The 25612-nt window shown below is 41.9% G+C and overlaps 1 protein-coding gene across 1 annotated transcript in view; it reads left to right on the top strand.

Annotated features, from left to right (window-relative positions):
* Positions 1-9581: 9581 nt before the first annotated feature.
* FER (FER tyrosine kinase) overlaps positions 9582-25612 on the top strand; it is a 172860-nt gene continuing 156829 nt past the window's right edge. Inside the window, exon 1 of the mRNA XM_084278847.1 lies at positions 9582-9624. The gene's annotated coding sequence lies outside the window, so the exon portion shown is untranslated. The remainder of the gene's footprint in view (positions 9625-25612) is intronic.

The following is a 25612-nucleotide window of genomic DNA, read 5'->3' as shown; positions in this document are numbered from 1 at the left end:
ATATAAACTAGCCAAGCAATTTCTGTAATTTGATATTTAACAGTAAGGAATGCTGATAAGCTACAGACATTTTATTCTCTGAACTTACATCAATAATTTTAGTTCAATTTCTACAAAAATGGTATCAACATAATCACAGAGTATATATTAGAACGGGGAAAAATCTTGTGTTTTACAGGAAACATAGAGGTGAGTTTAACATTTATGAAACTAAGCAAACTATTTTAATAAACTTTTCCTTTAAAATATCTTTTTGCTCACTTTCATATTTAAATTATGAAATTGAATCAAGTCAGAAGCTTGTCTTATCCTGCTTTGAATTCTAGAGGGCACAATTGATTTACTGTAGCTGATTAGACAAGGGCAAAAAAAGTAAAAAATACTAATCAATTTGTTACAGCTTCACCTGCAGGTGTTCAAAGCTGGAAGATGGATATCTGCCTGGTTTTCATTTGGTCTATATTGCTGCAAACTGTGTAATTCATAGTGTTGGCTGTTGGATGTGCTCCCACTCCATCGATGTCAATATACATTGGCTTCAATAGGCAGGGTATCAGTACTTCGCAGGGAAAGCATCCCGCTATGTGGAATAATGATCGCTGCTGCATAAAACTCATGTTTGCAAATTCTACTGCTGGTTTCAGTGTGATTCACTGACCAAAGGTCTCATGAAAACGTTTGTGTGTGTACTCATCCTTCAAAGACTGTGTAAGCCTGCCAGGTCTTTCTAAACTGTATAAACGTGGTACAGTCTGCTAAATACTCATTAAATGTCCAGTGGCACAACACATTAGATATGCCAGAAAGTACCAGCTTAATTTCCAGGGCTCTCACCTTATCAACTTGCTATAATTTTGCTGGTAGCATGTAGTAGTAGAAGAGTTTGTATTAAAAGCTGAGAAAACTATTGATGTCTCGTCTCTTTTTTTCTTTCCCTCCCGCCACAAAATTCACTTTCTGAGAGAATTTACTTGTTAGTGTACGTATCATTATTCACAGACCTGACTATCTGATTTTTACAGGCTAGGATGTGTGAGCTCTCATATAGTTGGAAGAGGTTTGGGATGAACTCTGAGACACAAGAGACTCTGTGCCAGGACAGTGAGGGTGTGTCGGGTAGTTCTTTGTACCGAATTACTGCTGTGCTGAGTAATGCTTAAGAGACTTTAGTTGAGAAATATACTCCTGTTTCAAGAAGAGTGATCATGTGTAAAGTGTCTCAGGGTACTGAGCTCCAGAACCTAAAGCAGTTTTTGATAAGAAAACATTCCATTTTAGGGACCTTCTAAAATAAATTCTCATGTCTCTCCATAAAAGCTTTAACGTAAATAACGATGAAATTGACATGTTTTTTGCCTTGGGAACTCCAGTGTTGTCTAAATTCTGCTGCTTTGTAGTTTGGTGTCCCTCCAGGTACTCTTACTAATAGGTACTGAAAAATATTGCCAGACAGGACAGTTCCATTATGAAAAGAAACAGGATTTTAAGATGTTTCTGACATCAGGGCAACCATAATGCTTTGTCTCTTTCCTTGAGCTCTATCTAGGTAGCAAAACCAAAATTTTAAAATATAAAACAATTTATGCCCCACTCAGAAAAAACCTCCGAAATATGGAAATGAGAAAGTGAGGAAATTATCTACATAGGTTTTAATAGAGAAACTACACTTGGCACCAAAGGTTAAATTAATAGTAATTTAATTCCACATACAAAGTGTGCTCAACTTGTTCGCTAGGTCTTTGGAGAAATTTAGAGAAAGAGTTGCATCTATTTGTACACTAACTTTGAGAAACACTTCATCATTCACCTGTAAAGATGTCAAGTCATTTAACCAGCCATGGTGCTGTGGACACCAATTCATACAAACTCTTCATCCTAAAAGCTTTTCCTTAAAGGAAGAACTTCTTAGAAATTTGTAATCTTACAAACTCTTCCTTCTCTTTCCTGTCTGCCTTCTTTGGGATTTTCAAGTTAATCAAGATGTTGACCTTTATATTCTGCTGCTGCTTACATTTTTGAAAGACTACTGTCCTTCATCATAGTAGGTATAATCATGACCTGTTCAGATGGATTAAACCATCAGCCTGTTCTGAGAATCAAGTTGATGTCTCAAGGCAAAGGCTCAACTTCTAGATCAAGGATTAACAAATCCTGCCTTAAAGATTCTTGTGTTTGCTTGCAGGATTTCATTTAGTTGTATTAGTTTTGTTCACAGTGTAATCCTACCAATGTGTCAGCGCAACCTAGAGCAGTAACACATTTCAGCACAGGAGAAGGAATGTGCATTGTGGGAGAGAGGCAGGAGTACCTTAAACTGGAATTTGTCCTCAAAGAGTTGATTTCCTATACCAAGTTTGGAGGACCTGTATGATGCAACCAAAGAGGTAATCTCAGCAAGCTGCTTCAGAAACTGTACTCTTTAGCAGCAACAGTAGACTGAAGTATTGCCATGGTCCTCCCATTTAACTGACTGCTCATACCCAGACTGCTTGTGGTGGTTCCCTAGGGGGAATGGCAAAGGGAAGACAAAGCAAGGGAATATGTGGTAGTGGAAGGGTGGCAGAGGGAGCAATAAAGACTCATATTTATTGTTGTATGATGACTGAATATGAGCCAGCAGTGTGTCTAGGTGGCCAGGAAGGCCAGTGGCATCCTGGCTTGTATCAAAAATAATGTGGCCAGTAGGTCTAGGGAGGTAATTGTGCCCCTGTACTCGGCATTGGTGAGGCCACACCTCAAGTACTGTGTCCAGTTCTGGGCTCCTCACCATAAGAAGGACATTGAGGTCCTCGAGCGAGTCCAGAGAAGGGCAACCGGGCTGGTGAAGGGGCTGGAGGGCAAATCCTATGAGGAACAGCTGAGGGAGCTGGGGTTGTTTAGCCTGGAGAAGAGGAGGCTGAGGGGAGACCTTATCTCTGCCTACAATTACCTCAAGGGAGATTGTAGAAAGGTAGGCGATGGTCTCTTCAGCCAGGTGATAGGAGATAGGACAAGGGGAAATGTCATGAAGCTGTGCCAGGGCAGGGTCAGATTCAATGTTAGGAAATATTTTTTTTTACTGAAAGAGTTGTCAGGGCCTGGAACAGGCTGCCCAGGGATGTGGTTGAGTCACCTTCCCTGGATGTGTTCAAAAAAAGGGTAGATGAGGTACTTAGGGATATGGTTTAGCATAGGATGGGAATGGATGGAGTTGATGATCACAGAATCACAGAATCACAGAATCTTAGGGGTTGGAAGGGACCTCAAGAGATCATCGAGTCCAACCCCCCTGCCAAAGCAGGCTCCCTATCTCACATTACACAGATAGGCATCCAGACGAGACTTGAATATCTCCAGAGAAGGAGACTCAACCACCTCCCTGGGCAGCCTGTCCCAGGGCTCTGTCACCCTCACTGGGAAAAAGTTCTTCCGCATGTTGGTGCGGAACTTCCTGTGCTCCAGCTTACAGCCATTGCCCCTAGTCCTGTCCCCACAGACCACTGAAAACGAGCTGGCCAATTCCCTCTGCATCCCAAGTCTAAGATATTTATAAACACTAATTAGGTCCCCCCTAAGCCTTCTTTTCTCCAGGCTGAATAGACCCAGCTCACTCAGCCTTTCCTCACAGGGGAGATGTTCCAGGCCCCTAATCATCTTTGTAGCCCTTCTCTGGACTCTCTCCAGAAGGTCCCTGTCTTTTTTATACCAGGGAGCCCAGAACTGGACACAGTACTCCAGGTGGGGCCTGACCAACGCAGAGTAGAGGGGGAGGATCACTTCCTTCGACCTGCTGGACACACTCTTCCTGATGCACCCCAGGATCCCATTGGCTCTCTTAGCCAACAGTGCACACTGCTGGCTCATAGCCAACCTGTCATCAACCAGGACTCCCAGGTCCTTCTCCACAGAGCTCCTTAAAGGAGCTCCTTAAAGGATCTTAAAGGTCTTTTCCGACTTTGTGATCCTGTGATTCTGTAAAGTATTGTATTGTATTGTATCTGAAGATTTCACATCATGAATCTACAGTCCGAAGAAAAACACCAACAGGAAGCTCAGTGTGCCTTTACTTATTTAGACCAAAGCATGGCTGTCTTACTTTCTTGCATTTGGAAGATTAATTTGCCTTAACACTGCTAACTCTTTTAAGGTGGTTTCTGTACTGTGTGAACTGTAAACATTCACACCTTTTTCCAATCCAGGTGAGTAAGCAGCAAGATATAAATCCCTTGGCTTTCAAGGAGAGACATTATTATTCCATGAGCTGAAGTGTAGTAACTAGCTCTTCAGTCAGCAACTGAAAACAAATTTTAACAGCAGATTACATTTTTTTTGTAAGGAGCATAATATTATGGATTAGCAATGTTTGGTCCATAGAGCTAGAAGCAGGCAAATGAAAACAGTGTACCTGTCTCAAAAGTCATCTGATGTGCCGGAAAAAGCCAGGGCTTGTCAAATTAGGAATGAGGTCTCAGTGTTTGTAATGACTTTGCACAAACACTGCAATTACTTTCAAATTGGTCTAAGTGCTCAGAAACTTATCTCTGACACTTCTGTCCCCTCCCTTATCACTAGTTGACTCAATGCATCATTTAAATCCCAGATTTAAATTACAGAGTGTGTGTTCTTGTACTTGAGTATTGTAACTGTGACCACCTATTAGGTTGCAGTGTATGACTCTCATTAATGATAACAGTAGTAAATTTATCAGGAATTTAAACAGCCTTTGGAAATCAGTGATATGAATGCTTGTCCTTAGTTTTGGGTTATTAATGTTTCCTCCACTACATGCCTTTATGTTTTGTTTTGTTTTGCACTAAGGCATCAGCAAGGATCAGGAGCTCCTTTTAAGAATGAAAACACAACTTGAAATCCCTCACACCATTGGTAATCTTTCCTGGTGTCTGCTGAGTTTTAATTCACTACTTGAAAATTATCAGAACTTGCTGGCTTCTTTCACTTCTCTAGGAAGTTCTGTGGCAGGTTCCAGCTCCCACGCAGATGAAAAACAAACTCTGTGTGGACATGTAACTGTGCCTGCATATTTGTGTAAGTATATATATGTGTGTATTTATATATGGAAAGACTGACAAATATGCTTCCTTCTGTTAATCTCACTATCTTCTGTTTAGCCACCATGCCCTAGAGAGGCAATTACTCACGGTAATGTGCACAGGGAGAAAAAAGCAATGGCAGGTGCTAGGATTTAGGAATGCATATCCACACAGTAACTTATGATTGGGAAAACCCTGTCAGGCTTTTCTAAGGAAATCTCCAGGCATTTGAAAAACAAAGTGTGTAGGTTTAAATAGCACAGCGTAGATTTGCAAAGGGTCTGAAGGTAGCACTAGTCAGATCGTGGTGTTGTCATAGCAACAGACATTGAAATTCAAAATATGAAGTACAGAATGGGGGGGGGGAGAAAAGAAGGGTAGAGATGAGAAAAATAGCAAGTAATAATGAAAATCTGTGAAAAGGATATGAAAATCAGACTCCTATAATAAGCAGTAGAATAACTAAAATATCCTTATTCTGCATGCTATTGTTTGCATTTAAAATTTTTTTTTTCCACACAACAATTTGAAGATGATTCATAAATATTATAAGTCTACATCTTCGGTTATCCCACAAGGAAAGTACTGATGTAGCTACTTGTAGATAGAAATACTGAGACAGAAGCTTTGCATAAGTAGAATGTTTATGGCAGAGGTGAAGAGAAAGTTCAGCTGTTTGGTGAGCTCCATACTCACATGCTTGTTCTTGTTTCATTGCTTTAGATGTTACTATATATACATGTATTGAAAGACCCAGAGTAATTTTCGTAACAGTGGCAGTAACAGTATTCTGTTCCCGACACAAAAGCTCCAGTCCTTCAATGCAGTTTACGTAGTTATTTAAAATTTTTGTTGTATTTCTTTACAATAATAGTGATAGTGCATAGTAAAAGAATGAGTAAAATGGTAAAATGTATTTTTTTTTCAAAGACATACAATACTTTAGAAAAAGATACTCATTTTTGCCTAACTCATCAAGGAACTACAGCAAATCTAACTCAAACAGACCTTCATGGGGATTAAGGAACAATATTGTTGGTCAAAAGACAGAGATTACTGGGGGAATTTTTCACAATTTATTATTTTTATCCCTCACAGATATCTCCTTGCAATCTTTTATTCTGAATATACCTCTGTAATAACTTCTCTGTATTACTGACTTGAGTATAATAAAATTCTTTAGTATATCCAGGAGATTTTTTTTATGTCAGATTTTGCAATGACTGCCATTGTACTTCACAAATTTGAGGGAGTAATAATAAGGAACTTTCCCTCTCTCTCCTTTCTACATTTATACTTCCCATTCAGACATTTTATTTAATTTAAAGTTGTTGAGTAATATAATACTATGGTATCCATCCCCTAAGAATAACTTTAAGGTTTTTCCACATGAGTATCAGCAGTAGAAAGCAGATAACTTGCATGTCACATCCAGGAATTTTAGTCAATGGGCCATAAACAATGAAATTAGATAAAGGTAGAAAAGAAGCATTCAAAGTTATGAAAATGCGCTGACTGAATTCCAGAGTGTTCCAGTGTCCATAGAGATGAGGTACACAGAAGAACAAAAAGAAAAGGATTCCTGAGACCTAGAACTTCACTGAATGGGAAAAGAGTTTTACTATCTAAAGAGTAAATCCTCTGGTATTTCTAGGGTGGGTGAACAGATCACAATGGAAAGAGTGAAAATTCTCTGGTAGTTGGGAAGCCAGCAGAAATTAAAGCATGAGCTAAGAGAAGATGAGTCATGTGAGAGGAAAAGGCAGATCCAGGATGCAAAACTGGTATTTTTCCTAGAGTGCTGATATTGTTTCAGCTAGTTGAGCCATGAAACACTCTCCCTGCTAGGTGTTGAGGTGTTGCATCACAGAACGCAGCATGTGTCCAGGTACCTGCTGAGTTTCTTGGGAGGCAATTTTGCAAAAAAAGGTCTGAAAGCAATGCCTCAATGCCAACGTTGTCCAAACCAGCAGGTTTAACATACTGATGTTGACCATATTTGGTTTAGCATGAAGCTATAGACATAATGTGAAGCATTAACCATGTAGGAGCAAAGGGGACAAGCTGTAAGAAAGTAGGTCCAGGGTTGAGGAAATGTGCCAAAGCAAAATCACATTCATTTTCCTGATCCTGTTGCCTTTGGATGTTTTTAGGACTCAGCCTCTCCACTTCTGGATTTAGACAGTGGGCCCTGGGTCAGGCCAGGTAGGAATTGAGCAGAAGAAAAACAACAAGAAGGGAGTTTACAGGTACATTGGCCAGAAGATACACGCCAGAGAGAATGTACCCCCCTTGGTAAATAAGAAAGGAGAATTGGCTGCAACAGATGTGGAGAAGGCTGAGGTACTGAATGGGTTCTCTGCCTCAGTCTTCTCTAGCTGCCAGGATTCTCATAATTCTCAAGTTCCAGAGCCTTGCATCCCTGGACCTCTAGGTGGGAACTGGGGGAGTAAATCCCACCCCACTGTAGGGACAGAGCACGTCTGAGACTGCCTCATGAGACTGAATATCTAAAAGTCTATGGGGCCGGATGACATGCATCCCAGGGTCCTGAAGGAGCTGCTGATGTGGTTGCCGAGCCGCTCTCCATCACATTTGAAAAGTCGTGGCTGTCAGGAGAGGTCCCTGGGGACTGGATAAAAGGTCACATCACCCCCATTTATAAAAAAGGGAACAAGGAAGACCCAGGGAATTACAGGCCGGTGAGCCTCACCTCTGTGCCTGGGAAGATCATGGAACAGATCCTCCCGGACGACATGTTGGAGCACATGAGGGAAGAGCATGTGATCCGGGACAGCCAGCATGGCTTCACCAAGGGAAGGTCGTGCCTCACCAATCTGGTGACCTTCTATGATGGAGTGACAGCATCGGTAGATAAAGGGAAGGCGACCAATGTCATCTACCTGGACTTGTGCAAGGCCTTTGACACAGTCCCCCACCACATCCTTCTCTCTAAATTGGAAAGAAGTGGATTTGATGGGTGGATAATCCAGTGGATAAGAAACTGGTTAACAGACCGTAGCCAAAGGGTGGTGGTCAATGGGTCTGTGTCCAGGTGGAGGCCGGTGACAAGTGGTGTCCCCCAGGGGTCTGTCTTGGGACCGGTGCTCTTTAACATCTTTATCAATGACATGGATGATGGAATTGAGTGCACCCTCAGCAAGTTTGCGGATGACACCAAGCTGAGTGGTGTGGTCGACACCCCAGAAGGAAAGGAAGCCATCCAGAGGGATCTTGACAGGCTGGAAAGATGGGCCCGGGGGAACCAAATGAGGTTCAACCCTGCCAAGGGTAAGGTCTTGCACTTGGGCCGGAAGAATCCCAGACACAGATACAGACTGGGAGAAGAGCTCCCTAAGAGTAGCCCTGCTGAGAAGGACCTGGGTGTCATGGTGGATGAGAAACTGCATATAGGTCCTAACTTGCCTCAAGGTGCATATGGGTAAGGTGAAAAAAAAAAAAAGTAATTATATCTCATTCAATAAAATGGTAAATAAAAGGAAATCATTTCTGCAAGATATTTTGGAAGAAAAAGGTATAAATGGTTTAAACAGCAGCTGAAAACTACGCCCTGCAAAGTTTCACTAGTGCTTTGTAAACACCCTGGTTTAAAGGTAAACTCTTGCTTAAGCAGCTGTGGATCGCTCTGTCCACATCCTGTTTTTTAACCTCCTTTCTAAAGAGCAGGGTCTGGCAGCCCCCTGAGAAAGGACACTTGTGTGTAACACTGCTCTAAGCTACCACAGGGCTCTTCCTCCGCACACGGGAAATGCATCGCAGGGTCAGGCTTTGCTACTGCTGCTCAATCAACCCTGCTTTTCCCACTGGCTATAAACACGGTCTGCTGCAAAAAGGCAACATGCAGCACGCTGGCACTCGGGAGGTGACCCTAACACAGTTACACATACTCCAAGGGTGCTTTTCTGCCTCGGGTTGCCGTGGGGGGGGGGGGTTGTTTTTCCCCTTTCTCCTCTGCCCCCTTTCTTTCTCTGCGTCTCAGGAGCTGCTCCTGCTGCCGAGGTGACGAGGTAAGGAAACACCGCGCCCTTCGGCCACCTGTCCATCAGCTGCCACGTCCTGGGGTTACTCCCGCGGCCTCTCCCCCCCGCTGGTCGCCTGCGAGTCTCTTGCGCTGCCGCCTACGTTTCCGCGAGCCAGCAATGACCAGCAGAGAACGTGCACGGCCGCTGTGAGCCCGGCCTACGGCCGCACCGTGCGGTCTGCGGTCACGAACCCACGCTCCGGCTCCTCAAGGCGCTCCGCAGCCAGGCTTCCCGGCGGCCGGGCTGCGAGCGAGGCCGTTGCCGGGATACGGACGCCCCGCGCGCCGGAGGCGGGGCGGGGAGGGGAATCCCCGCCCCCTCCCGAGCGCCACGGATGCCTTCCAATCGCACCGTCTCTCCGAGCCGGGAGGCGGCAGCAGTCGGGCGCCTTCCACCGCTGAATGGCCAGCAGCCGACTCACGTCACCAATCCGGAGGACGCTCGGATTGGCTAGGAAGCAGCTGATAACGTGGCTCTGACTGGCCCGCGCCGGTCACGTGGCGCTGGTGGGGCCGTGACGCCCGCGGTGGCGGAGGGGCTCGGCTTGTCAGGTAGGTAGGTGCTGCGCGCGGCGTGGCGCCGCCGCCGCTGGTGCCCGCGCCCCGAGAGCGGCGCTTGAGCCGCGGGGTGGCTGCCCCCACCCCTGGCCGCGGCCCGCCCGCTCGCCCAGCGGCGGCCGGTGCGGGGGGGCGGGTAGGCCCCGCGCGGGGTTTACCTGCGGTCGGGCTGGGCTGGGCTGGGCTGGGCGGGGCGGGCACCGGCGCCGCTTACGCTTTCCTCTCAGGGGGCGGTGGCGGCGGCAGCGGCATCCGGTGGCCTCCCGCGTCGGTGGCGCGGGGAGACGTCAGGGGCGCCTCTCGCCCGGCGGCGGCTCCGCCCCGGCGGGGCAGGCAGCGCGGCGGGTGCGGATCCCCGCCCCTGGGGCTGCAGCCGGGCCGGGGGCGCGGGGCCCTGTGCGGGGGGAAGGGGTCGAAGGCCCTGCGGCGGGGTGCGGGGACGGGGCCGAAGCGAAGGGAAGGGTTGGGTTGGGTTGACTCGCTCTGGTTCCGCCGGCTCCTGTCGCCGCCGGTGTCCGGCATGTCCGTTCCGCTCCTGCGCTCCGGATGCGCCAGGGCACGCTGGCCGGGCTGGAACCGCGGCGAGTAGCGGGGAGGACGCGCCCCCTCAAATAAACACGGTGCTCCTGGTTTCGCTTTCTGGCCCCCCCACCCGTGGCAGTGCCGTGCAGCGGCTTGGCTTTGCGAACACACGCGGGGGGTTCAGAGCCACGGTAGGCCCGCCCTGCTGCTTTCATCCGAGGTCTCGCACCTCGGGTGACTCTGGGCTTGGTACCCGCAGGGGTCCCCGAGGGCTCACACATTTGCTGTTTGAGGATGAAACATACAGGCGGGAATTGCACTTCCCTTTTCAGGGTTAGTTATGTTTCTGCTTGGTTTGAATTTATGTGAACGTGCACCCTTGGAAGTGATGTGTACTGTGTAAGCACCTGGGATTTTGTTGTGCTTCTAAACAAACCAACTCCTCTCCTGTGTGCAGGAAGGAGGCAGTGCTTTCCAAGGAGCTGACAGGACTTGTTCCCATTCTGTAGCAAACCTGTCTGAAGCGACTTTGATGCTCCAGCTGTATTTTAGTGCAGCTTCTTTTAACAAGCTGCAGTGTAAGGAAAAGCAGGGTAACATCTGAAGCTTTAAGACCAAACTGGGTATTATCTTCAGTTAATTATTCCTACTAAATAATAATATAATAAAGAAGTGACTGCTACAGTTGATGCATGTATGTGCTGGTCTTTGGAAATACTCACCGAGGTGTGACATTCGTTCTTCTAATCCACTCACAGTCAAAGCAAATTGCAAATGATGGGCATAAAGATCTAGTTACACTAATAATTATTGTTGGTGAGACAAATATATGTTCTGCCTTTTATTAAATTCTTTAAGGAGGTGGAGCAAAGTTTCAGTACTGTTACAAGCTCTAAATGCACGTGCATGGGCTGTTAACACCAGAGTAGTTGACCTTTGGTGTTACTTGAAGAAGATGTCTTGCACTGACAGAGCTGCTGTATAACTGGGAAAACGCCCTGTTAACAATTGTGGAGATCCTTTCCTGCTTTCCTACAACTAAACTTCCTGTCGCAACTGAATCTTTCAAAGGAAAGCCCTTTTTTCAGCTGATACTTGGATTACCAGTGTATAAAGTGATCCTGTAGACCTCCTTCTGAGGAGACACTTCAAAATAAAGACAGGTCAAAGAAAGGAGTGGGAGGATTTTAAAGTAGAGTGATACTTTGGAACGTAAGATGGGTCTTCTGTAAGAGATGGGAGTGGTATCATTTGCTTCAATGTAATTGAATTAAACACAGGGAAGCAAGATTGAGCCGCGTGGGGTTGTGCGTCAGGTAGTGTGGGTTGTATTTCCATACTTGAAAACGTTCAAAGTTCACCTTAGTTCCTCACGCACAAGGGAAGAGAGGTGCTTCCCGGACACAGAGTAGGTTTACACTAGACACAAGTCTGGGGCGGATATCCGGCAGTCCGTGTGGGGAGACCCTCTTCCTGCCCATCTTGCCCGCTCCGGTTCTGCAGTTTCTGGATGTTCTTTCAGCTGGGAAGCTGCGGGGTGAAGGTATGTTGCCTTGTCAGCCTGAAGGCGGAGAAAGCTGGCAGACAGCCCGGAGTTGCTCATACAAGGAGATGGGCTAGCAGTATGATGTCATCACTGCACAGGGAGGAGGGTTTTTTTTCAGTGTGTGAGAAGTGGGTCTGGGAAAAGGAAAAGGAGTCTTGTGCTTGGAGGGGAGGAGGAGCAGCAAGAGAAGGGAGGAAACCCTAAGTTCATTTCAGCAGGATGTAAACAGCATCTATGCTCCCTCAAGTTAAAACTGTCCACTTAGTACTGTCTTAATTATTGTGTTGATGTATTTGCCTTATAAAAATGGATTTTGAAAACTTAGTGGAGGGTTATATCATACAGTGGAGGGTAGTCTTGGAACTGTGGAGTTCTCACCATTTTATTAGGGAGTTAAAGGGTTTAAAATACTGTGCGTGTAAACATGCAGCAAGCTTCTGCTGTGTAGTATTTGAGTTAGGTAACTGTAGCATTTCTTTGGAAAGATTAGTTTTGGAAACTTTTTTTAGTAGTGAATTAGTGTCATTCATAACTTTATTTCTGGGGTTTGAGAGAACACAGTTACCTTTATTTTTAAGATCTGTGCGTGTGGTCACATACAGTGCAGAAGACGTTTCAAAATGGGTCTTAAAAAGCAGCAAGGGTGCTTCTAAAATGGCTTTTTTTGTGTGTTTGGGTTTTTTTCTTATTTTGTTCTTTTAGGACAACTTCATGGGTTGGAGTCACCTCGTAATCTTTTCAGTAGTCAGTTCTAATTCCTCCTGCATGTTTAAGTTCAGAGTTCAGATTAGTATTGAGTGCACTTATTCTGAAGTAACAGGGATTTTTCCAGTCCTGTATGTTTCCCAGATGATGATACAAATAAATTCCCAATAAATTAAGATTTAATGCTGTATTAATCTGAGTGAACTGTATTTCATAACATTCTACTTTGAATCTCAGATTACCATTTGCTCTGTAGTCACCAGCTTCCTTTGCAATATTTGTACACTAGAGGGAAAATGCCAAATGGCTTAACCACATAAAATTTCAAACTTTCTTTCCCACATCTGAGCTGGTTACTGCCTTGCTCACAACACACGGGTGAGTGTCATAGCACTGTGTAGAGACAACACTCCATACTCATAACCATACTGTGGTTCAACAACTGTTTTCTGGACAGTTGCACAGGGTTGTCATGATTCCTGGTCTTTGGGATACGTTAGTTGGCTTGTTAGAACACAGCTCTGGCTGCTCAAACTTACCTTTGTTGTCAGTGTGCACCTTGAGCAGTGAGGGTGTTTCGTTAGGCTTTTTGATATAGCAGTCCTTGTTTTCTACTGACAGTAGAACTACAACTAGGACCAAATCTTGTCCTTCTGGTTTTTGATAGGGTGAGCACAGAGTAACAGCACTAGTTGCATATTGTGAGATTTTTCTGTGATGTAGCTCCCTATTAAGGTGACTACACAAAACTTTAAACTGTTAAGGGAGAAATAAAACCATCACATCCCTACTGTACTTCACATCCCATCTGTACTTCATGAATGCTTTACAGTATTGCTTGCACAATACTGTGCTCCATTTGGAACCCTGTCTTCTCAAGTGCTAGCAATGAAAATACTTAACAAATGGCTACTTAATAGTTTATCGTGTGCTAGGCATTTTTGTATACGGTATTTAAATCTTGGTCTGAAGACAGTACTTTCACTATCTGTCTTGTAATTGTCATCGCTGGATCTTAGAGTCTCACAACATTTTTTCCATGTTGTGGTTTTGGAAGCGATTTATTTTGGCAGAATAAGCTGAGGCATAAAGAAACCATGCATAAGCATCAAAATAATTTACTGTAGTTAAAACCTAATGAAAAGTCAATTACCTTTTAAATAGGGGCAACCTGTGAAAAGTTTGTGAATTGTTGCATATTACATAAGTATTCTTTGCCAGAAGCAGAAATAGGAGCCAGAATAGTGTTAAAGTGCATTAATCATGAGCCCTTTGTTCCCTGAAATTGCCTGTTTAGAAACTGGGAGACATACAATTACAGCAATGAGTGTGATAGAGTCGTGAAGATGAGCCCCTCTGACAGAATGCTGAATCATCCCCAGAGCATTCTGTCCTCTGTAATAAATGAGTCAGGCATTTATGGAGAAAAGCACTGTGGAAGTAATTACACGCTCACATAATAATGCATATTCCAAAGAGGGTGGCATTTAGGTTTTCATCCTCAATTTGTGAATCTCTTAATTTCAGTACTTGATTTGTCAGCTTCGCTGCTTTTCTCCAGTTCTGTTTATGCCTAACTTTTTGCTTAAGAAAAATTGGAAAATCTTATTCCATACATTGACAACGTTTTGTAACTTATATGGTTTGTCATCACATTTATAATGTTTGCTGTTTGAACTGAGAATGGCAGTAATAAGTTGTTTTTCTCAGCACAAGGCAGACCAGAGTGGGAAAGGGCATAGATTGTTGTTTAATAAAGGCAGGAATAATTTTATTGAATATTTGGTGCTGTAATGCTCAGACAAATGACATATTAATAGTATGTGGAGATGGGTAGCTGTTGGGCTGGTAAATCACAAAATTCACCTTTGGTGAAGCTATGAACAAATAAGAGTAAGGTCTTAAGAGAAACATTCTTAATCTTTGAATACTTAAAGCTTGTCCTGTCTGATGTTATAAGTTTGTTAAATGTAGTGTACTGCCACTGTGTCTGTTACAATGCAGCTTTCTTTAATGCTCTGGGTTCCTTTCAGATAACATCTGACTTCCTAGTTAGAGCTTCTGAATGGTCATGAATGTAGAATAGTACCCCACAGTATCTGTATCCCAAGTAAGTATCAGGAATTCCAGATAAGAGGTGCAGTCAAGACAAGTAGCTTTAAGTTTTAGAAATGGGAAAGGTTTAATACTGGAATTCATGGTGTTTTAAAACAGTTGTGCTGTCCCTTCAGGAGAGAGTTGTGAGAAATGCTTTTTGTAGCTGTTTTTAAGGAAAATCATGCAACTGAGGCACCTTTTCACTGATTAAAAGATACAAAGCATGGAATCAGTAAAACACACACTTGTTTACTGTCCATATATTTGTTGTATGTTGGTGTTGTGAATGGTTTATTTTCTCCCAAGGATAGTAACTTTCCTGTAATTTCCCTAATATGGTTGTTTACCAGTTCAGCAGACATGATAACTGAAGTTCAGGAGATAAAAGGAAATGCCTGATTTACCAAATACAAAAAAATGTTAGCAGTTGAAGTGCACAGCCAAAAACTCAACAACTGTAAAGAGTTAATGATCTGTACAAAGAGGAAGGACTTTTAATACCCAGTTCTGCCTTTTGGATTAGGTGAATGTTGAAAATTTTGAGTGTGAAATCTCTCTTCAGTGAATGTGTTTAGTAAATCTGAAGCTACTATTTAAAAAAATTAACTGGCATCTAGATCATGTAATTTATCTAAATTATACTTTTCAGATGAGGAGGTAATTACATCCCTTTTGAGGTCAAAAAATCTCAGTTTGATTCAATCCTTGTCTTGCATGAGCTCGTACTTTTCTGTGCTGTGTGCTTTTATCACTGTGCTTTTCTGGAGCCAGCTGGTACCCTCTGAAAGGAAACCTGCCCACAGCTGGTTGGATTGTTTTCTCCAGGCTCCACTCTAGCCACAATAAGGATGCACACTGCAGCAGATTTGTGTCCTGTGCACAACGGTCTTCCAGAGGTGTCCTATCCCTGTATGCCTTGCGTCCTCAAACCTAGGGCTTCATGTTTCCACAGAACATGCAGTGCATATAGCCTGTGTATGGTGATGCTAAAACATCATTCTGATGGACTGTGACACAGTAGTCTCTCGTGCTCTAGTATTTCATCACCAGAGGCACTCCAACCAGATGCTGGGAACTGAGTGGAAGTACATGGATTTGCAGTGTGGCCATGGTTAGTGGGCTTTCAGCAGGTGAGACCTGCTATTTTCAAAGCAATGATTAATCAGATGGTTGTTAACATTTGACTACTGCAATAGTATGATTTATGCCCTTCTACATATATTTTTGTCTCAGATTTAGTTGGGATATCAGGTTTAAAGATGCAGTCAGTCAAATTCCCTTCAGCTGTCTTGGAGCATGCAAGGATTCAGAGGAGCCTAAGCAGTCCTTGCCTACCATACAAACATAATACATTTTTTTTCCCCCTGAAGAATATGCTGAAGAGCATTGCCTTCATAAATTAAAAGGTTGCTGCTTGGTATCATTTCTTGAAAGAGTACTTTTGTTATGCAGAATGAAAGACTGGTGATAAATAAATTTGTTGCAATAAAGATGTTATGGTGAATCTTATATATGGAAACAATTTCCGTGTGAAGAGACAAGGAATACAATTTTTTGGTCATGTGCACTTCAGTACCATTTTTTCCAGAGACCTAGGAGATTAAACATCCACAACTTTTAACTGTTCATTATTATATCCATTAATTAAAGCTTGATCAAATTATAAATTTTCAGATGAGGCTAATACCCTTCAGGAGTGTTCTTTGTAACTGGGAGGGCTGATGATACCCAAACAAAAGTGTCTGGATCTGAAAACATAGGGCAGGTTTCTTCACATGCTTTGAAAAGTTAGCCCTGATACATATTTGTAAAATGCATGTATTTAAATTTCTTAACATGCTTTAAGTGTTTAAAGAGGTGCAAATGCATAGTTCTGTCATCTGTGTCTTTCTGGTGACTCTGCAGTGAGAGTGCCTGCATCCCACTTAACAGCATTTAGTACCTTTTCCAATACGGAGCATGGGAGGGAACAGTAATTCAGCTCAGGAGCAGCAAACAAAGACTTCAGGCAACACCTTCCACTGAAATACATGATGTATTTCCTGCAGTCTGGAATATCAGTTTTTGGGAAGGGACTGGACTATGTATGTTCTTCATGGACCTGTGCTCCCAGGGGGGGTTTCTGTACAGAATACTGTGTAATCGAGCTACAATAAATGTGATGCAATGGTGCCAAGGAGATAAGTGACCTCAAGAAGACTGAATAGTGAGTTAATGAAGTAGAGGGTTTAACGAACCAGAAGGATGTGATTAGTTTAATGAGGGACGAAAGGAGACACAATACCCTAATTGCTTTTTGAATTTCTTTTCAAAGAATGATAAGCACTTAGAACTAGATGATATTTCTCCTGGGGAGGCCAATATTGTCATATATTGCAGAGTAATGGCAGATTTTTGATCTTAATTGGTTTGGCTACAGCACAAAATTCTGGCTGATGTTAGGCCAAAGGAAGAAATTTCCAAATAAGAAGACCGCTTCCTACCTTTGAACTGGAGAAGTCAGCTTCTAATTGAATGAAAGAAATCAGTCAAGTAGTTAACTGTCCATAGACTAACTCATTAATCAACAAGATTACTACAGCTACTTTTTAATTTCAGTGTTGACTCTTGCTGTGACTTTTCCTAGCAGTTTTTCCATCTTTACTATTCATCTAAGACAAGAAATCTCTTGAAAAACGCGTAATTGTCTTCCGTTGCTCTTGTTTGTTCAGGAGTTTCCTTAATACACTATATAACATACCTTTTAAAATAAGCATGAGTCACTGATGTGTATTTATTTTTTTTTCCATTTTGGGGCCAACTTTCGATCATTTTAGCATTGTACTTTTCTCTAGTTGGTAGAACTTGTAGCAGGGCTGTAGATACTGGGATCAGTTCCTGCGTTTATCAGCCTCATCCTGCTCAGCCTGCTTTTCTGTTAGAATCTATTGTGGAGGTAAATGCTGCAACACTGCAGAATTGGGACTTCGGTGGAAATGAGTTGGTCAGGTACTGTTTATTGGGGTTGTGCTTTCCTTTTGCTTTCCTTGCAGCTTGGAACTTAATTTGAGGAAAGTTTAATTCCTGGAAAATTTCCAGGGAGGAAAGCTGTCTTAATTTGTTAGCGTGTGGCAGGTAACAACAAACTAGGTGTGTTTACCCTTGGAAAGCAAGGGGCGTGTGTGTCTAAGACTTTGTATGTGGCATTGCCTTTTCCAGAGTTAATAGGAGCACAGAGCTGAGTCCTGATACTTATTGGCAGAGTGTGGCTTGTGAGAGCCAGCCTAGCCCTTGCTCTTCCTCTTCTGTAGCTGCCTTCATGTTCTTGTACTCTGCTGCCTTGTGAGATTCAGTGCCCAGCATTTGCCTTGCTATTCTACCTGTGACTATGAGGTGGAAAGCAACCCTGATGGAGTAACCGCTCTGCAGGAGCGTCTACTGCATGGTTCACACCAAATGGCAGCTCTTCCTGTGGCGCATTTTTCACAGGAGGCCTGAGGTGATAAAATACAGGGTATGCTGAGAACGTTTTCAGGCCATGGGGAGCTGGGCACAACTGCAGGTGTGGTGGAGAATGAGATTGCTGTTTAGAATAATCTTGGCAAGTGGGAGGCGTCATCTGGAACAGATCAGGGTGTCAGTGAGCGTGAAAGAAACATACTATCTGTAGGCTGGACTGCATGGGTACGCGATGGGGAAAGAAACAGGATAAGGTGCAGTTCTGTGGAAAATTCCTTGGAATTCTTGGATCACAGACTAAGAAGGATGCAGTATCATGGTGTTGGGAAGAGGTTAAAGCACTTGGGCAGGAGCTCAGAAGTAATCTGCAGTTGCTTCTCTGCTCAGAGTTGGTGGGTCCTACACTAGCCGACTGTTTATGTTCTGCATTCTTAAGTGAGATTGGAACCAATTGGAGGGAGGGTGTTAGGAGGATGGCAGTGGTCTAGAAAATTATTTAAAATGGAAGATTGAAAGAATTAGAATTGTTTCGTAAAAAGTTAGGAGAATCGGGTTGCAAAAAAAAGGTGGCTAGCCACTTCCCTTGATTCCTCAGTCACAGGGTGGGGAAGGTGAGATTGGGTCATTGAGAAACTTATTCATAGTGCTGAGGGCAGGGAATACGAAATCAGCCTGAGCCTTGACAAAAATCTTTCTGCCATAAGGAAACATATGGGGTTCTTTTGTAGAAAGGAGGAAGAATTAGATGGTGTCTTTAGATTATAAGCCTTACACCTACATGGTTGTTAGTGATTTATTTCCATCACATCTGTTGCTACCACTTGCACATGTGAATTCCAACACGTAAATGAAAACTTTGTATATCCAAAAAAGGAAGTAGTCTTGTAATTCTAGACAGAAGGTCTGAGAGTCGGTTTATAGGCTTTTATCTGTTTTGTGGGGTTTTAATACTCCTGCAAAAGTGTAAATCCTGTTCTTTGAGCTTACTGCTTCTTATTTGCACGTATTTTTATTAAGATCACAGCTGCAAGAGTTGCTGGGTAGAAGTGGTCTTCATACATCTGTAGGGGTAAGAGAGTGCAGTCTGTGAGGTTGGTTGTATGTGATCAGGTGAAGACCATCTAGCTCAGTATTTGCTACGGTCGGGTAAGAAGGGTCTTTTGCACAAATGTAGAATAGTTCCTGTCCTACTTTTGCAGTTCGGAGAAATCTTGAGATGGAAGTTCTGCTGTTTAACAGATCTGTTCTTTTAATGGAATTTTATAATTTTTGAACGTATTTGTTTCTTGGTCTCAAAACTGTCATTATGTACTGAATTCTCTCATTTAATTGCATGCTAGACAAAGAAATACTTAAGAGCAACTTTTCCATCTTCTTTTGGGAAGCACTTCAGGCGTCTCACCATGTCACTTTGTGCTATCGTAGTTATTTTTTTTTAAACTTTGATCTTATGCCCCGTGATGCTTACCTGTTTTGTGAGCTAGAAAATTCTTTTTGCTTTCCTTGTGCAGAAGCTGCTCCATACTCTGATAAATTTCACCTATACTTTTTTTGGTTGTGTGCATTCCTCATGAGACATATTTGTGGAGCCCCTATACCATTATATCGGTATCATAAGAATATTTATGTTCTCTCTTCCCTTTGTTTAAAAAAAAAAAGTCTGATATTCTGGATGGTTCCTAACCTGACCACTTCAGAGCACTGAACAAATGTTTTTGAAGATACATGTTCAGAGAATACCAGATCTTATTCTGGAAGGGGTACTAGACTTCTCTCCCCAGTGTGTTACATTGTGTTTACTAACATTTGACTTCATCTGCTGTTTTATATGCTTATTGCTCAGTATTCTGAGGGTCTTCTGCAAATTTTTTAATGGTATGTCAGTTTTGATTGCTCATAATAATTTTGTATAATTTGCAAATTTAAGCACAGATGATATGTGAAATGACAGCCATGGCAGGTAACTGTTCTGAATAGCAGCTGAAGTCGTGGCACAGGTTCTGGCAACGCTTCTGACTCTCATCCCTGTGAATCTTTGTCTCTTAAATCTTAGTCTTCAAGGTATTCACTTCTGTTATGGTGGGACAGCACTGATGGTTGTACTTGATCTTGAAGGTCTTTTCTTACCATGGTGATTGTATGACTCTAACAGTTTCCTGTGAGAGACAGAAACGTTCTAGAAGTCTTTTGTTTGATACCTCTTCCGCCATCTGTATATACAGGATTCTTGACTCCCTCAAAGAACTCTTAACTGGCAAAGCATGACTTTCCTCTAGAAATGCTGTGTTGGTTTGTTTTCTCACTATTATTGCAGTCTACAGATTCTTTGGTACGGTTTTAACCACCTTGCCCAGTGTGGAAGTTGGACTGTTTTTGTTGTGCTTCTCCTGATTGCCCTGTCAAGCTCTGAAACAATCTAGGTTTTCTGCTCTATCCTTATAGTCTATTTTTTTTTTAATATATATAGGTATCTTCTTTATCTCACTGTTCATTGCACTGAGGTATCAAGCTGTGTGCAACTGTCAGATTTTACTATGATTGAGCTCAGAAATAGCAACAGGAATTTTGTAATGTTTTGTTGGTTTCGTACAGGTGGCTGTGCACTTCACTGGCAAGCTTTTTTTATACTTCCATGTATTAGATAGTATAAGCCTGTTAATTAGACCAGTTTTGGACTTGTAGTAACACTTTCAAATTCTACTAATGACCTGTATGCAGATGAAAATATGCGCATAGATAAGAAATCAGGCGTTATTGGGATTCTGAAGAACAGCTGGATTTGCATCTTATTTTCATATTGACAAACAAAATTCTCCTTTATAACATGTGTGATAAAGTATTTTTTTTTCTAAGTGTGCTTTTTGTCTGTGAGCAGAGCAGGAGATCCAGCTTGTCTGTGTTTAAGTGGTTCTGGGCTGTCATTTCACTTAATAAAAGAAATTCTTAGAAGGGATTCATTTTACCACAAGCAGTTCTCTAACATCTGCCAGAAATATGAATGTGCCCAGGTGCTGGTGGCATATTTTGCTTTCACAAGTCTCTTTTGTCCCAGAAAAGGGGTTAAAAGCGTTCTTGTCCAGTGACATTCTTGTGTTTCCAACTGGTTTGTATTTGTGATGGGAGCCAAATTTACTATAATGTTTTGCGCTTCCTTCTAATTTTTCTTGCTGGTGAAGACTTCCTCTTCGGCTTTGCAGCAAGTATTTCTGTATCAGGTATTAAAAATTTGGTAGCTTGATGTAATTTTTCTTTCAATTCTTTGCAGTGGCTGAATGTAAGCATCACTTACAGTCTTTTCTATTTTTGGTCATGGAGAATGGAAGTTTTGTATTTACATTAGGCAGCACTTTGTTTCTAGAATGTCGTTGAGTAACCAGAAAGGAATACTAAATAATGTCTCCTTGGATATGAACTAAAACTATCCCTTCGTCAGATTTTATAAATGTGGCCATAATTACTGCTTTGTTTTAAAACTGCACAACAGTTCTCTTTTCTTTACTCTTACACACTGTCTCTGCCTTTCAGTTTTGCTTAATATGTCTTCTCATACAAGGGCATTGCTAAACCCATACTGAACGTCTCATCTAAAGATGTAATTTGGATGAGATATTTGGGTATGAGATTGTGAGTAGACACTTAACGTTGCTCCAGGTGTAGCTTACACAGTGTGCCTTGCACTTGCAATCTGTGTGCAAAGCCTGTTTCTTCTTTTTTTTTTTTAAATTTTATACATTTTTATCTTAATATAAAGCCTCAGTGACCCAGCCTTCTGCTGAAGTTTGCTTCACCTAGATTGCAGTGCAGAGGTATAGCTTGAATTTTTAGTGCTGCAGTTGTCTTAACTTTCAGACCCCTTGGTATTCTAGATACTGAAGTAATTAGGCCATGTGAGAAATTTCTGTGACTTGTCTGGTCCCTTTCTTATGTTGCTGCTTGTTTTCTTAGAGTTTAGTGAAAATGCTGCCACTAAGTTTGTCTTTCATATAACTAATTCTGGTCCTCCATTCTATCATCTTACTTTTTAATGGGCTTCCATTTTGTTTTATCAAGGGGATCAAAAATAAATGAAATTATCTATTTTTCTGACTACAATACTGTGTCATAAGAAATTCCAATTTTGTTACATGTGTAGAGAGAATATTAGTCTGTCACTCAAAAGTTTGTGTATGAAGTGACAATGTACTATGGCTTGCAGTCATTTGAGAAGTCTGCTCCTTTGGTTTTCCTGAATTCTGTCTCTTTTTAAAAATTACGTCCACTGATGATAATCTCAAAATGCAAAGCAATTTAATTAAGTTTAAGTTTTGCAATGTATTTTAAAATGCTGAAGTAATTAAAAACAAACAAAAAAGTTTGATCTCTTTGTCTTTCACAGTGTTCCCAGAAAAGAAGCGTATTTCAGAAAGTGAAAATCAGTAGTAGCTGCTGACATAAAGAAACGTGTACTAAGGATCATTTCTTGAGGAAAACTTTTTTAAGGTATGTGAGGTATGTTTTGCAGAAAAGCCTTCCTGAAAATAAACTGCCTATTTTGTCTTGAGTGGTATTTCACACCACTTTTGAAGTGATCTAGGCTAGCTTTAAGTTACGGCTTGGGTGTTTACTGATGGCAGTAGCTCTATAGAAGCATTAATTCAGCTAGTTCATGTCCCATGAATTTTGCATAAAATGCATTTATAGATAATATTCTGAATAAGTGGTTAGTGTAAACAAATGGTAGGTAAAGCATGTGGTTTATGTTTCATGGTCTTGTACATTCCAGGAGGAGATTCTACACTAACAGAAATGTCAGTTGTTTAACAGCCTGATTTTTATGTAAGGTGTGGATGGAGGGCTGAGAACGATTTGTTTACATACAGTTTTAATGGAATATAACTACTGTATAAGCCTCATGTTCAGAAATCAAGGTGGACTGTCTAACAAATTGATCAGCTGTTATAAAATTGCTTTTAGGTCAATAGAGAAGCCTTTTAAGGGTTTGTCTCCGGAATCCAAGTCCTTGTCCTTTTCTGATTTTGCAGTATTAATGCTTCTAAAAAGGGTCCACAGAATAGAAGCCATGCTAAGGGATTTTGAGCCCGTGCAGATGTAGCAGCAAGGGAGTTAACTGCAGATCGAGAGTGAAGCTCTCTGGGTATGTGGCCGTTCCATATTCTTCCTTCCGGAGGGGCCAGATGTGTGCTGTGCTCCTCTGTATCAAATGTAACTGGGGGCCTGGTGTGCTTCCGATCTGTGGGCCATCCGTTGCCCACCCTGTCACTTATACTATGAAACCACAAGTTCCAGAAGATCCATGTCGATCCTTCTTTATTTTAAGATTGGCAGTCACAGTCTTGGATATATTTCATGGTAACGTGTAACAGAAAGCACCTGTTGTTATAAGGTTAGGAGAGCACCCCGGGAGAGTATTGCTATATATCTGCGCTGCTCTTCACTGCTCATTTGATTTCAGTCACTGTCACACACACAGAACTTTTGTTCTTTCATGGTATGGTCACTTTCATGTGTCAGGGACACATTGCGATTTTTAAATTAAACGTAGGTTAGCTATAAAAACTACTTTCTTCATAGTTGTTCCTGGAATCCAGGAGGACTACTAATGCTGGATTATTGGCTCTATTTGCTGAGGGGAGTGTTAAGAGTATTGAAGACTTACGTGACTGTCGTTGAAGTTCCTTTCTGTCATGCTGTCAGATTTTAACATTGCTTTGCTTGCTGCACTGCTGTGGTGGTGGTGGTGGTTGAGGGAAGTCATAAACTGTCTTCAGTAACTATGCCTAAATTTGGAACTCTTCAAGGTGTGTTTGCTCGTTTACAGTATACTGGTAAACGTACATTGAGTGTTTACTTCCTGTCACTGATTAGTTTGAAATTTTGAGACTGACTCTAAAAAGAGTCTTCCTCAAAAAATACACTTTTCTTGGACATATTTTGACTGTTAAAGCATACCAAATACTGTTTAGCTAATTTGGATATCCAGTATAGTGTGTGTATATATATATATAACACCTTTCAAAATAAAACAATAAACTCATCTGTCCTATTTGATGCCACTGAGATTTTATTACAGTTGCAAAACGTGCTAGAATTCAGTTTGAGACTTCAGTGACATGTCAGATTATGCAAGCATTGTTCATGTGTGGAAAAAGAGATAAACCTCATGGGTGTCTGCCAGAATAGGAAATATCTCTTCACATAAGTTTAAGCAATTCCTGAAGGGGATTTTTCCTGTATGAATTTAGCATATCATATGTTCATTGTCATCGATTCTACATCTAGCTACTATAAAACATGATGCCATTTCTCGGTGGTGGTTTTTTTTTTTTTAAAGATAGAATATTCTCCTGTGGGGTTTTTTCAGAAATATTTTCTTTCTTTTTTTTTTTTTTTCCTCCCCCTGAATAGCTTTCACACTATACTTTCATCTTTTCATCACTGGAGTAAAAAATGTGTTTATGTCTCGAACTCCCCATACCTCCTACTGGTTCCACACATTAAATCTTTTCTGGGTTCAGATTTTGTTGCAGTACTTAATTTTGGCAGTAGGCTATGGTTGCAAAATCTGGGTGGGGATCTCTGTTGTTACATGCCCAGTATGAACATTGTAATGTTGTGTGGTAAAGCCGAAAAATGGGACTAATAGTATTTCTTCCATAATCCAGTAGCTGTGAACACAGGGCGGTTCAAGGAGGATCATGCTACAAATAGCAGCCCAACTTGTTTGCTGTCCTTAAACTGCATCTCCTGGTGCCATGGTGGGAGATACCCGCTGTGATCTAAATGGGTCATTGTGCCCAGGCAGCCATTGTAGGTCTCCTCCAACTGAAATATTCTATTCTATTGGTCTGACCCTATAGGGCATCTGTGTGTACTAAGCAGGGAGGTTACTTACCGCAATTGGAAAGATACCCGTCCTGTCTGTATCGGTGCCAGATATTGTCCCTTTGAACTTTGGCGTTTTTGAATGTGCTTGTGGTTTTTGAAAAGTGTTTGAGAGAGAGATTGCATAGAACACATCTATTTATGTTTTGGTATTTCTTCTGGTTTTGGCTTCAAGTAAGCGGCTGTGTGATCAGTTTTCAATTGTGTTAAAGTCTTGAAAAAAGTGGCTTAAAAAATCTTGGGTTTTAACTTGCCAGCAGTTATGTGATTAGGTCTTGGATACACCTTCACCACTTCTTTGCCTTCACAATGTTGGAGCATTTGAGTTTTGTAAATGTCTTAATTGAACATTTTCTTCATTTACAAGGAGGGTGTATGGAGGCTGGCTTGCTCACTCGGGAATCATCTGAGACTATGCTTGTTGCTCTTACTGAATCAGAATGTTACCACTTGTGCAAAATTTTTTTGCTGTGTTGCTTCTGTCACAGTGAATGTAATAATTTAAAACAAAGACGATAGTCCAGTAGGTGTACAATTTTTGTCTATGCATCTAATAGTGTAATTTGAAAAAATCTAGCTACAACTTAGAGAAGGGAAGCTTAGCAGGCTGGAGTGAGTTGTATATTCTGTTTTACTGACTGTTTTGGTAATCTTACAGTTCTACAACAAGTCAGTAGAAGCAGACTGAAATATGTGCTAAGAGAATATTTCGTACCTCTTCTGCTTTCCTGCCTCTCAGTAAAAGACAGGTAAAAGCAAGCAAGCCAGTACTTTATTCATAGCACAAGGCCG

This window comes from Gallinula chloropus (assembly GCF_964237585.1).
Source record: "Gallinula chloropus genome assembly, chromosome: Z".
In the NCBI taxonomy this organism is placed as follows: domain Eukaryota; kingdom Metazoa; phylum Chordata; class Aves; order Gruiformes; family Rallidae; genus Gallinula; species Gallinula chloropus.
Note: the sequence above shows the minus strand (reverse complement) of the source record. Positions and strands in the feature narration are given on the sequence as shown.